The 12,476-nt window shown below is 44.0% G+C and overlaps 1 protein-coding gene across 2 annotated transcripts in view; it reads right to left on the reverse strand.

Annotated features, from left to right (window-relative positions):
* The window catches only part of ELK3 (ETS transcription factor ELK3), a 119,413-nt gene that overhangs the window by 81,449 nt on the left and 25,488 nt on the right, over window positions 1–12,476 (reverse strand). The gene's annotated exons all lie outside the window — the stretch shown is intronic.

A 12,476-nucleotide genomic window follows, 5' to 3' on the forward strand; every position in this document is an offset into this window, starting at 1 on the left:
TATGGTTTTTTTCTTCTGCCATCATGGAAATTTAAGTTATTATTTTAATTTAATGGTATAGTATAGTGGTTCCCATACTTTTTTTAATCATGGCACCCTAGAGCATCAGAATTTCTTTCACGGCACCCCTAGGCCAAATGTTTCTTATTGAGAAATTTAGAAAGAAATATTAAATTAAGTAAATTGTGTTTATAAGTCATCCTTAGGTTCAGTTGTGCGGTGAGACAATAAACACAAAAAAATATCAGTTAAACATTGATTGCCGAAACATTGGCCCATCAATGATCAGAACATTGACACCATTATAAGCCTTAATTTTCCCGGGGCTACTTCTCTCTGAAACCATTGGGTGTACACAAGCATAGTAAGGACGGTCTCTATTACATTTGCCCAATAGCTGCAGAATAGGGGTGAAGGGGTGCCACCGGGCTTCCGGATCAGCAGCATGGCAAGCATTTGGAGGAGGTAACCAGGAAGCAGAGGGGCCTCGGACAGTGGCAGCTGCTGGAATAATTCTCTTCCAGCAGCCGCACAGTGGATTTTTGTGACTGGTCACATCAGATGAGACCATGTCAGGGAAATCCCAGCCTGGTGTGGTCACATCTGATACGTCCACACCAAGTAAGTGGTTAAAGAAGTCATAGGAATAAATCAAGTTCAAATATTATAAATATTATGAGTTATGCTAGGCTAATGCTGGCCATACATTAGGACAACCAGCATCCAATGCAAATAGTCTCATGATTTCCCTTGAACTCCACGGCAGCTCCCTGGCAGTCCCAACCTCATGAGTGACAAACGATGTGCTAACAACCCATTGTGAAACGATCGATCGTGTGCCTCACAAAAGAAACAAAAAAAAGTCCAGGGAAATGCCACTCAAAATCGTACAATGCATCGTATGTGCATAAAATATGGTACGATGTGCATTCAATTACGACTGATAATATGGGCTGCACGTATGATCAGAGGATGCGACATTCGACCTGCGGGACCGCGCATCATAATCAAACCCAAAACATGCATAATGTACACAAGATGCATTGTATGAGGCGTCAAAATCGTGTATTCGCACACTATATCGACCTAGTGTATTGCCAGCATAAGAAGTTTCACGTCTCAGATTAGAAAGCAGATACTAGTTGAAGGTGGTGCTTTTAGTTAAATGCAATACATATAATTTACTTAGCAAAATACTACAGGAATGTCTGAAAACATTAGATCCAAACAGGAACATGTGATGATGTGTGTACCTGGCAAGTCAGGATCCAGCTAGCAACTTTTTGTTTTATCCCCTCTTGCACTTCTCCCAATCTCAGATAAAATAACTGCCAGGATCTGAATAAGCATAGCTCAGAAGTGTGGAGGAGCTCACATTATCTTTAACATTGTGTCTCACTGAACAAAGAAGGGCTCGCCATAGTGAAGGCTGTCATATGAATGTCAATAAGGATGTCATTCCAAGGTTACAGAGTTTTAATTGTAGTTTAATCGGGATTTGTACTGGATTGTGCCCCACTCTCTCTAGTCATAAAAAATAGCACAAGTGCTCCAGCACTATAACCCCTGCATTCTCACCTGGTAATTTGACACATTGTTGCTCAACACCTACTATAATTACTGCATTACAGTATTCTGGGTGCCAGCACTCGGAGTACCGGCGCTGGAATCCCAACACTGGTCAGAAAATTCGTATTCCGCACCAGAGTCCCGATCCTGTTGACATCCTGATCGTAAGTATGTCGGGGAGGATTAGGTTCAAACACCAGAGGGAGGGTTAGGGTTACGCTGGGAGGGGGTTAGGGATAAGCAATAAGAACGAAGGATTAAGGGTAGGCACTTAGGGGGTACGGTTAGGGTTAGGCCGCGCGCTGGGTGGGGCGAGATTAGCATACATACCTAAAAGGTGTCGGGATCCTGACCATTGGGATGCCGCTGTCTGTTTGCTGATCACAGTCATCCCAAGTGCCAGGATCCAGATACCATCCCCTTTCAAGGACAGGATGAACAAACTATTCAGCTGTTTATGCAGTGGATAGCCTGTTAGTCACTTTTTATTTTATTTTTATATGTCTTGTTTACATGAATTGGTTATCGCACATTGTAACCAAAAGTAGTGCGCACAACATGGCTGGCTCATTGTATTCTATCAAGCATGATGAACAATGTATAGTTCTGAAGATTTTATAAGTACTGTACCTCACCCATTAATTGTATCTCACCCCCATGAAGATAAAATAGGATTTTAATTACCTACTGGTAAATCCTTTTCTCGTAGTCCGTAGAGGATACTGGGGTTCCATTTAGAACCATGGGGGTATAGACGGGTCCACTAGGAGCCATGGCCACTTTCAGAATTTAATAGTGTGGGCTGGCTTCTCCCTCTATGCCCCTCCTACCAGACGCAGTCTAGGAAACTGTGCCCGAAGAGACGGACATACTTTGAGAGAAGGATAGATAAAGATAGTGGTGAGATTCCGAACCAGCACACACAAACAGAGGAATGCTATGCTGCTAACCCAACTTTAAACAGAAACAGCAACAGCTGAACCAACAATACTTAACCAAGTAACGGTGCAGGAAGATCGAAGCACCGGGTGGGCGCCCAGTATCCTCTACGGACTACAAGAAAAGGATTTACAGGTAGGTAATTAAAATCCTATTTTCTCTTACGTCCTAGAGGATACTGGGGTTCCATTTAGTACCATGGGGATGTACCAAAGCTCCCAAACTGGGTGGGAGAGTGCTGAGGTTCCTGCAGAACTGATTGACCAAACTGAAGGTCCTCAGAGGCCAAAGTATCGAACTTGTAGAACTTAGCAAACGTGTTCGAACCAGACCAAGTAGCCGCTCGGCAGAGCTGTAAAGCCGAGACACCCTGGGCAGCCGCCCAGGAAGAACCCACCGACCTAGTAGAGTGGGCCTGTACAGATTTTGGAACCGGCAAACCTGCCGTGGAAGAAGTATGCTGGATAGTGAACCTGATCCAGTGTGCAATTGTCTGCTTTGAAGCAGGACACCCAATTTTATTGGGATCGTATAGAACGAACAGCGAGTCGGATTTCCTGTGACGAGCTGTCCTCTTTACGTATACCTTCAAAGCCCTCACAACATCCAAAGACTTTGCAGTAGCAGAGGTGTCGGTGATAACCGGAACCACAATAGGCTGGTTGATGCAGACACCACTTTAGGAAGAAATTGTTGACGAGTTCCGAGTTCAGCTCTGTCCTCATGGAAAATTAAATAGGGGCTCTTGTGAGACAAAGCCCCTAGCTCCGAGACACGTCGTGCTGAAGCCAAGGCCAACAGTGTGACGGTCTTCCACATAAGATATTTTACGTCCACCTCCTGTAATGGTTCAAACCAGTCCGATTAGAGGAACTGCAGCAACAAATTGAGATCCCAAGGTGCCGTGGGAGGCACAAAGGGAGGTTGGATGCGCAGAACCCCTTTCAAAAACGTCTGGACGTCAGGGAGAGAAGACAATTGTTTCTGAAAGAAAATTGACAAGGCCGAAATCTGGACTTTTATGGAGCCCAGACGTAGGCCCACATCCACACCTGCCTGCAGAAAAAGCAGGAAACGTCCCAGGTGAAATTCCACTGCAGAAAAAATTCTGCTCTCGCACCAAGAGACGTATTTCTTCCAAATACGGTGGTAATGTTTATACGTTACTCCCTTCCTGGTTTGGATCATAGTCGGGATAACTTTGTTAGGGATCCCTCTTCTGGCTAGAATCAGCCATTCAACGTCCATACCGTCAAACGTAGCCGTGGTAAATCCTGATAGACGAACAGGCCCTGTAGCAGAAGACCCTCACGAAGAGGTAGAGGACACGGATCTTCGAGGAGCATCTCCAGAAGGTCCGAGTACCAGGCCCTTCTTGGCCAGTCCAGAGCAATGAGTATTGCTTGAATCTAGTCCCTTTTTATTCTTTTGAGAATTCTTGGGATCAGAGAAAGTGGAGGAAACACGTACACCATCTGATAAACCCATGGAGTCGTCAGAGCGTCTAACGCCACTACCTGTGGGTCTCTCGACCTGGAACAATACCACTTGAGCTTCTTGTTGAGACGAGAGGCCATCATGTTGATTTGTGGATATCCCCACCGATGTGTCAAGCACCTGAACACTTCCGTGTGAAGGCCCCACTCCCCCGGGTGTAGGTCGTGTCTGCTGAGGAAGTCTGCTTCCCAGTTGTCTACTCCCAGAATGAAGACAAGCTGACAATGCTACAGTGTTTTGTTTTGTTTCTGCCAACCAGCCCTGCCTGAAAATAACAAACATATAAAATAAATGCAGAAAACTCTTCAGGATCTTCCATAAGCATAACCGGCTCCTCCGGGCACATTTTCTAAACTGAGTCTGGTAGGAGGGGCATAGAGGGAGGAGCCAGCCCACACTATAAAATTCTTAAAAGTGCCCATGGCTCCTAGTGGACCCGTCTATACCCCGATGGTACTAAATGAAATCCTAGTGTCCTCTAGGACGTAAGAGAAATGCAGTTGTCAGTTAAGGTGTGTACACACGGTGCGATATGCACTTAACTTTCCTTATGATTTTGACTATATAATCAAAATCATAAGGAAAGTTAGTGCATATTGCACAGTGTGTACAAGCTTTCAATGCCGGTACGCGGTCCAGCGGGATAGGCATCGCAAGCAAAAATAGACAGTGCAGGCAGCCCAACATTGACTATATCGGCGGGCCGGTCGAATAGTCAATGTCGGGCATCACGCTGTGTGTACACGGCTTTAGTAAGGGCCCTTTAAGTTAATGCACCATTTTGTAAGACTAATCAAAGACGTACAATTTAAACATTGTCACATCCCAAAATAATTAGAATAATACACTTTTTTTCTAAAACCTGTTACAACAGCAGTCAGGTCGGTATTTTTTAATCTATTTGTAACAGGTGTTACAATTTAAAAAGACGACATGGCAGGAACAATATACAACATTGTAGAAGACAGACATAGAGGAAAGTTGTACATTGTAAATAGCAAAAAAATAGACAAACCCAAAGCCATTCTACTGCTGTGAGATACGTGGGGTGGGATGTAATAGACTCCGAGTTTACGTGCGGGATACCAGCCAAACTAGGACTTTTTTTTTTTTTTTTTTTTTATAGAGGGGCAATAATTTACAAGATTTTGCTTTGTAAAATGACTCCCCCTTTAAAAAAACATCTGAGTTTGGCCAGCACCCTGCACGTCCGGCGAACTCGGACTCTATTATCCTGACAGAAATCACTGGGGACATGTTAGTGTATATATGAGAAGGTCAGGTGAAAAACTGCTAGGGTATTTGCTTTTGTTTTTATTTATCAAGAAAGTGGTGTCTAAACACCCGCAATGGGTGATGAGTCCCATAAAGGGGAAGAACACCCCAAAGATTGGGGATGGGAGAAAAGAAAGAGGGAAAGAAATATTAGTAAACAATTTCAAGACGTGACAGTGTGATCCAGCCTTACAGGAATCCTAGCCTAAGAAAGGGGAGTTTGGCATAGTAACCGGCTAGAGAATTGAAGATGTTACAAGGTGCCTTGGGGAGTAATGCCATTGAACCAGTACCAAGAATCACAAAAAGTTGTGAAATGGTTTCACTGAATTGTGCAAGAGACTAGTTATATATTTCAAAGAGACTGCATGCCATATCCTGGCTATAACCACATTCACAGAAAGCGGTGTGGGTTCTTCCCAGGCACTAGCATTATGAAGCTTGGTTGCATTACACATGTTGTTGGGTAGCCTATATAATTGTCAGAGGATATGTTGAGTGATCCGATTGGGTGCGAAAGAAACATAGTTAAGAGCAGCAGTGCAAGTATGGAGGTACGGTCTACTGCTCCCAACTTGCAGATGCCATTAGCTACAAGATGTGCTACAGAGAAAATCCACAGTGGCGTCACAGTTCCTATTTAGCCAGAGCAGCCGATGTTGCGTCATGCTCCCAAACCTGGCACGTATAGGAGCCTGCTGTGCACTTTCTGCACTGTTCCTGCCTGGCCTCACCGTCTACCACGGAGAGACTGCAGGGCATATTTATCAAAATAATTTTGACTAAAATAATGTGGAAAAGGGTGTTTTTATATCCTTTTCACATTATTTTAGTATCACCTGAATGTACTAAACGACAATTGGAGAATTTGCAAAATTCTCCTTCAAGCCCTTAAATTCTAATTATTGTAGTAATCAGATCACATTTGCCATACTTGTAATGGGAAATGCAATCTGTATGAATTTACTAATATTTAATGTAAAAAAACACTGTATGGAGCCCTGTGATAATAACGTTATCTTCAGATCGTGTTAATAGGGTTTCCCTCTGGTTCCCTGACTCCTGCACGGCCTTTCCGGTCTGTTGGCAGTGCAGGCTGAGCTCGGATCTGGCCCCTGTGATCAACCATGTGTTTATGATAGACTCACAGGCTGGTGACTGTGTAGATCGGTGATTCGGAAGGGCAGCTGGTCATCTGATCGCTATACTCCTGCTGTGACACCAGAATTTCACTTTACTGCTCTGGGGGTCATAGCGGAGCACATGATCAAATGACTGACTACCCTCCTGGGTCACTGGTCCTCTGGCAGCATGTAAAGTCACAGGGGGGCAGAGGGAGGGGAGATACTCGGCAGAGGCGCATGCGTACTCGCACCCCTTTTTTAATGAAAACTACCCTTATAAGTGCAGTAAGAGGATCTGCAGGGACTCCAGTGGAGGGTGCAGCCCAGTCAGGGCCGGTGCAAGGTTTTCCGGCACCCTAGGCAAAACTTAAGCCTAGCCCCCCCTCCCCCCCCCCCCAGCCCCCATATTTACGTTATGTAACAGTAGTGCCTCTTATTGATGTTTCATCACACAGTAGTGTCCCGTATTCACGTTACACTACAGTAGAGCCCATTTACATTAAACCACACAGTAGAGCACATCCATGTTACGCTACACAGTAGTACTCCCTGCAATGTGCTTTGATGGCTCCCAGGGTACACGTTATACATAACAATAAAACTACATTATATATGTATTATATATACATATATATATGAATCCAACCTTTTTATAATACAATATATCCTTTTCATGAAACCTAGTGAGTGCCTATTATGTTTCCTTCTTTAATTTTATTATTAGTTGCAAATGCTAGTCACTCCCCTTCGTGTATATATATATTTATTGATTCTGTGCCCCATATCGCCTTTCCTGTTTATAAATTAAATAAAAAAATTTATATATATATAATATATATATATATATATATATATATATATATATATATATATATATATATATATATATATATATATATATTTTATTTGAAGTTCAGAACATGGGACCTCCGGGTTAGCACAAGTAAACTGTTTCAGAACAGTAAAACGTACCCTTTCTCACCACAGGTTACTATTCCTATTACATGTCCACGTGGATAGTGAAACTGATAGCTCAGTGTTAATTTTAGTGTCTTTCTCTATACTCTCCTCTCCAGCCTCATCTGCACTTCTGCCTGCCTGGCACTGTTGGGCTGAGGTAAATTGTCACTGGCTTGTGGGAGTCGGAAACTACTTGGTGGACACGCTGACACAACGGGGGTTGATCGCTCACTAGCTACTTTTAGCAGCCGTGCAAATGCATAGTCACTGCCTATAGGGAGTGTATTTTCGCTTTGCAAGTGTGCGAACACCTGTGCAGCGGAGCTCTGCAAAAACATTTTGTGCAGTTTCAGTAGGTCTGGACTTACTCAGCCCTTTCGATCACTTCAGTCTTTTTGTTCCCGGAATTGATGTCAGACACCCGCCCTGCAAACGCTTGGACACGCCTGCATTTTTCCAAACACTCCCAGAAAACGGTCAGTTGCCACCCACAAACACCTTCTTCCTGTCAATCTCCTTGCGATCGGCTGTGCGAACGGATTCTTCGTTAAATCCATCGCTCAGCAACGATACACTTTGTACCCGTACGATGCGCCTGCGCATTGCGGAGCATACACATGCGCAGTTTTGACGTTTTTTTACCTGATCGCTGCGCTGCAAAAATCAACAGCTAGCGATCAACTCGGAATGACCCCCAAGATTCTCCTGCTGCTAACAGTCAGGGTGGTGACATAAGGAATCCAGGTGGGGTGCTGACAATGGGTCGCACTGTGTCACATCAACAAGAATTGTACCCTCTAATACAGTTCACAAAGTGGTGTGTGAGTAACATGTACCATCAATGTCCCTGCTTACTTGTGTGGAGCCTCCTCTGGAATGGACACCAGAATCCCATTAGGGCTCCCTCTGGATGCTGACTGCAGTGTATTCTCTTCCAGGCTCATCCCGTTTGCAGCTGCTTGCGGTTTCCCTTATATGGGCGGGCTGAGGTCACTGCAAAGCCCTGTTCTCTGCGGAGCTTTCTCTCCCTCCCCTGCCAGGGACTCCCTCACTGAAGCTGCCCACACACTCCTTATATGGGCAGGAGTGTCACAGTTCATCTCTGCTCCCGATGCTCGCTCTCTCTCTCTCTCAGGGGAAATCCCTGCTGTCACTGACGGGAGCCACACACTGATATGCAGGCTTCCAGAGCACTCCGGGGCTGACACACAGGACTTCAGCCTCTGCTGTCTGCCTCAGTTGAACGGAGCCGATCAGCGCTCCTCACAGATCCTCCTGTCACAGCACGCTCTCCCCAGAGTCCCCTTCCTCCGGGCACACTGCATTTTAACCTCTCGCCTCAGGAGTCCCCGGATGTTTCCGCGCTGACTCTCCCCCCAGTGGCTGTACAATCAGGTAGGAGGGGTGGCCCCTTTTACACCGCTTGTTGCAGTAAGGATTTCAGAAGGAGGTGGGAAGGAGGATAAGGCTGCGGGCTGCGTTTTTTGTGTAGCTGGCAGCACAGGGTCACACTGCTGCCATTTAACAGCACTAAAACTGATTCAGGAGGAGCATGCCGCCCTCTAGTGGCTGCCGCCCATAGGCAGCTGCCTAATGGTAGCGCCGGCCCTGAGCCCAGTTGACGAATAGTGGATGTAGCCAGCAAACAGGTGGACTGTTCAGGAGTGTGATGGCACGACCATGTCATCGTGGCTCTGCCCTCTCTCCCCCCCCCCCCACCCCACTCCGCAGTGCATAGAAAACAGGCACTGTATAGCGGAGGGCAAGACTACGATGACATGATTCAGTATGAAACAGGATCCCTCAACACGCCCACTTGCACACTATTGTAGGTGGCTGAGGGGGGTGCAGGGGGCTCCCATCCGTTCTGGGAGGGTAGGCAAGTGTGATGTTAGTTAAAATAATACATTTGATCAAAGAGATACCTATGTGTAATAACGTCAGCAGAAATGTTAAGCTATAAAAAACAAATCTGACAATGTTGGAAGCATGTTGCCCATCACTGATCTATATAGTTGGAGTAAAAAAAGATCTGCTCCATAATGCCTTCAATGTGTAGGGGCTGGATTATGGCTCTGCTCACTCCTCATGCTGCACTTGTCGAAGAAGGTTCAGAAACATAATTACACCCCCGCAAAACTTCATGTGTCACCTGTCAAGTGACAAATCTTAAGGTAAGTAGAGCCGCTGTAATGTAGAAACCAAGAGGTGAGGTGCTCACCTCCAGCCTGGGAACCAGGAAGGCAGAATGAGTGAGAATGAGCTTTCTGAGCCCAAATGACCGTTGCAGTATAGGAGGTGGGAGATGAGACCATTATGGTGAAGAGATAATGGAGCAGAGATCCTCATCAGGAGGTAAAACAATGCTGTTAATCAGAGGCAGGTGCTCTTTGAGAAGTAATCCAAAATGCTTCACTTCCCAGTTGTCCAGATTTTGGTAAGACAGTCATGAATCATGGACATCAAAGGGGCAGACTTCTTATCAAGTTGTTGTTTCTGGGCAACATTTCTAAATGTTGGGGCATATACTAGTGATCTTACATAAAATTGAACACAATGCCCATGCGCCAGTCACAAACTTTTCACACTGAAAGGTTGACTATAGGAGGACTCCTGTTTGTGGGCGCTGCCATATCACAGAGAAGTGTTTGCATCCACACACAAATCATAACAACATTTATTTTATTATAAACTTGCATTTTTAAAATAGTGCTAGGTCGAAGAGCTGGCTCTATCCAGTAGTGCACTGATTACTTACTTCCCCTCCCCTATACATGACACAGCCCTTCCTACTGCTAATCGCAGACAGACCTGCCCTTTGTATAACCCTGTGAAATCTTGTGAGGAGGGAAAAGTAGGGAGAACAGACAAAGGAAAGGGAAAACGACATCATTTTCAAACTGTTAAATTTAAAACTTGGTCAGCGCATTTGCAAATTATTAAACTGCAATAAAGAAAGGAGTTCGTTAAATGATCATTTATTTTCTGTTGTTTATATACAAAATTATGGTGATATTTCAGAAAAAGATCACTAGGGGCAGATTTACCTAAGCTCTAAGCTTGGAGAGAGACAAAGGGGGTAATTCAGAGTTGATTGCAGCAGCAAATTTGTTAGCAGTTGGGCAAAACCATGTGCACTGCAGGTGCGGCAGATATAAAATGTGCAGAGAGAGTTAGATTTGGGTGGGTTATATTGTTTCTGTGCAGGGTAAATATTAGATGCTTTATTTTTACACTGCAATATAGCTTTCAGTTTGAACACACCCCACCCAAATCTAACTCTCTCTGCACATGTTATATCTCCCCCCCCTCCCTCCGCATTGCACATGGTTTTGCCCAACTGCTAACAAATTTGCAGCTGCGATCAACTCTGAATTAGGCCCAAAGAACCAACCAATCAGCTTCTAACAGTCAGTTTTCAAACACAGCCTTTAACATGTCAGTTACAAGGTGATTGGCTGGTACTTTATCTTTCTATACTTTAGCTCTCTCCAAGCTTTCATAAATCTGCTCCCTAATCTCTTATACCTTCTTCAGGCAAACATGAGTAAAGGTGTGTTACTGGCACAATAGTCCTCTGTCCAAAGGGTAGTTGCTGAAAAGCCAAAGATGCCGTGTGCCCCAAGTGATGCCAAGCCAGAGTGAAAAAATTGGTGAGGGCGGCATTATCCATGGTGAGGAAATACAGCACGGCAACAGCTGTTTATTATTTGCCATGGCCTTCCTTTCAGATTTTTGCGTAGCTGTCCCAGAATGGCACACTTCATTTATTTATTTATTTTTAATTTTTGAATTCTGGGTTTAGGTTGTCTCTTACTTCTAAAGGTGGGTACACACTTGCACGATATCGTGCCGATCCGGCCAAATCAGCCGTATTGTGCAGTGAGTACAGCCGATTGTGTGCTCCCGTGGGTCGCACGCGATGCAGTGAATAGTAATGAGGGACAGAACAGCAATCTTTCCGTTGCTTATTAATATTCACCTAGTGTGTACCAGCAATCTCCCGGTGTGCAGGGCAAAGGGTAATCGCCCTGCACATCGGCTCAATTGCTGGTCGCACTAGCTTTATACAGTCTTACTTCTCCCCAAGTTTAGAGGTCTGGGATGAATTAGTACCACTCCCTCGCCTTTGTGGAACTAAATACCCATTATGCAGGGGAGGCATCAATTGACCTAAAGGGACTTTAAAAAAAATACAAAATACAAAACACACACACACACACACACACACCATATTTGAATACAGACTCCTGCCACTATTTTAGTACTGCATGTCACCTTGAGAAACCCAAATTACAAAGATATTCCAAATAATAGCTTTATCTTATGTCTGGTAAATGGGAAGTTACACCATGGTACCATCTAATAAAGATTAAGTACATATTATATGAGTCAATGCAAGTTAGACATCCTCTATATTATAACCACCATTTAAAAAAGTTCCATGTGTTGGAAACTGTGATATACTGCACATACAGTAAGTCCATAAGGTTACAAAAGCACATCCAGCATTAAAGAAATACTCTAACAAGACTAATTTTAAAAGAAGATAAAACAGCGAGAGAAAAAAGTACTAATTTATGGTTTTTGATTATACTAAAAAATGTTGTACAATCTGTTTTTATTGAAAAAGCAATAACGAAGAGTCGTAAACAACTTACCCCAAAACAGATTGTGACATAGATAAAAACAATAATAATCAGTGACAAGTGGGGAGATCAATAAAAAAATAAAAAAGAACTAAACACAAGACCAGTACAATTGAATGCTAGATAATCTAACTTATAAAAATACAATTTAAAGAGAATCAAGAAAAGAGAAAAAAACGACAGTGGATGGGAGAGAAAAAAGAAGGGGGTAAAGGAAGAGAAAAAAATGACGTAAAGGGACTATCAAAATGAACTGTGTAAATGTCCAAATAACTCGAGTTACTTATTAGGTGAAGTTGTGGACATATAAGCATCACAGGACTTGTATTCTAACCAGAGGAACCATGTAATTGTGAAGTCAGATAGTTTATCCGCAGAGATCAAGCTTCAGAAACCAATCTTTGCGCATGGGAGGTGAGGAGGATTTCTAAAGGACAGGAATGACCGAAAGCGCAGCACTGTT

Source organism: Pseudophryne corroboree, chromosome 6 (genome assembly GCF_028390025.1).
Source record: "Pseudophryne corroboree isolate aPseCor3 chromosome 6, aPseCor3.hap2, whole genome shotgun sequence".
Taxonomy (NCBI): Eukaryota; Metazoa; Chordata; class Amphibia; order Anura; family Myobatrachidae; genus Pseudophryne; species Pseudophryne corroboree.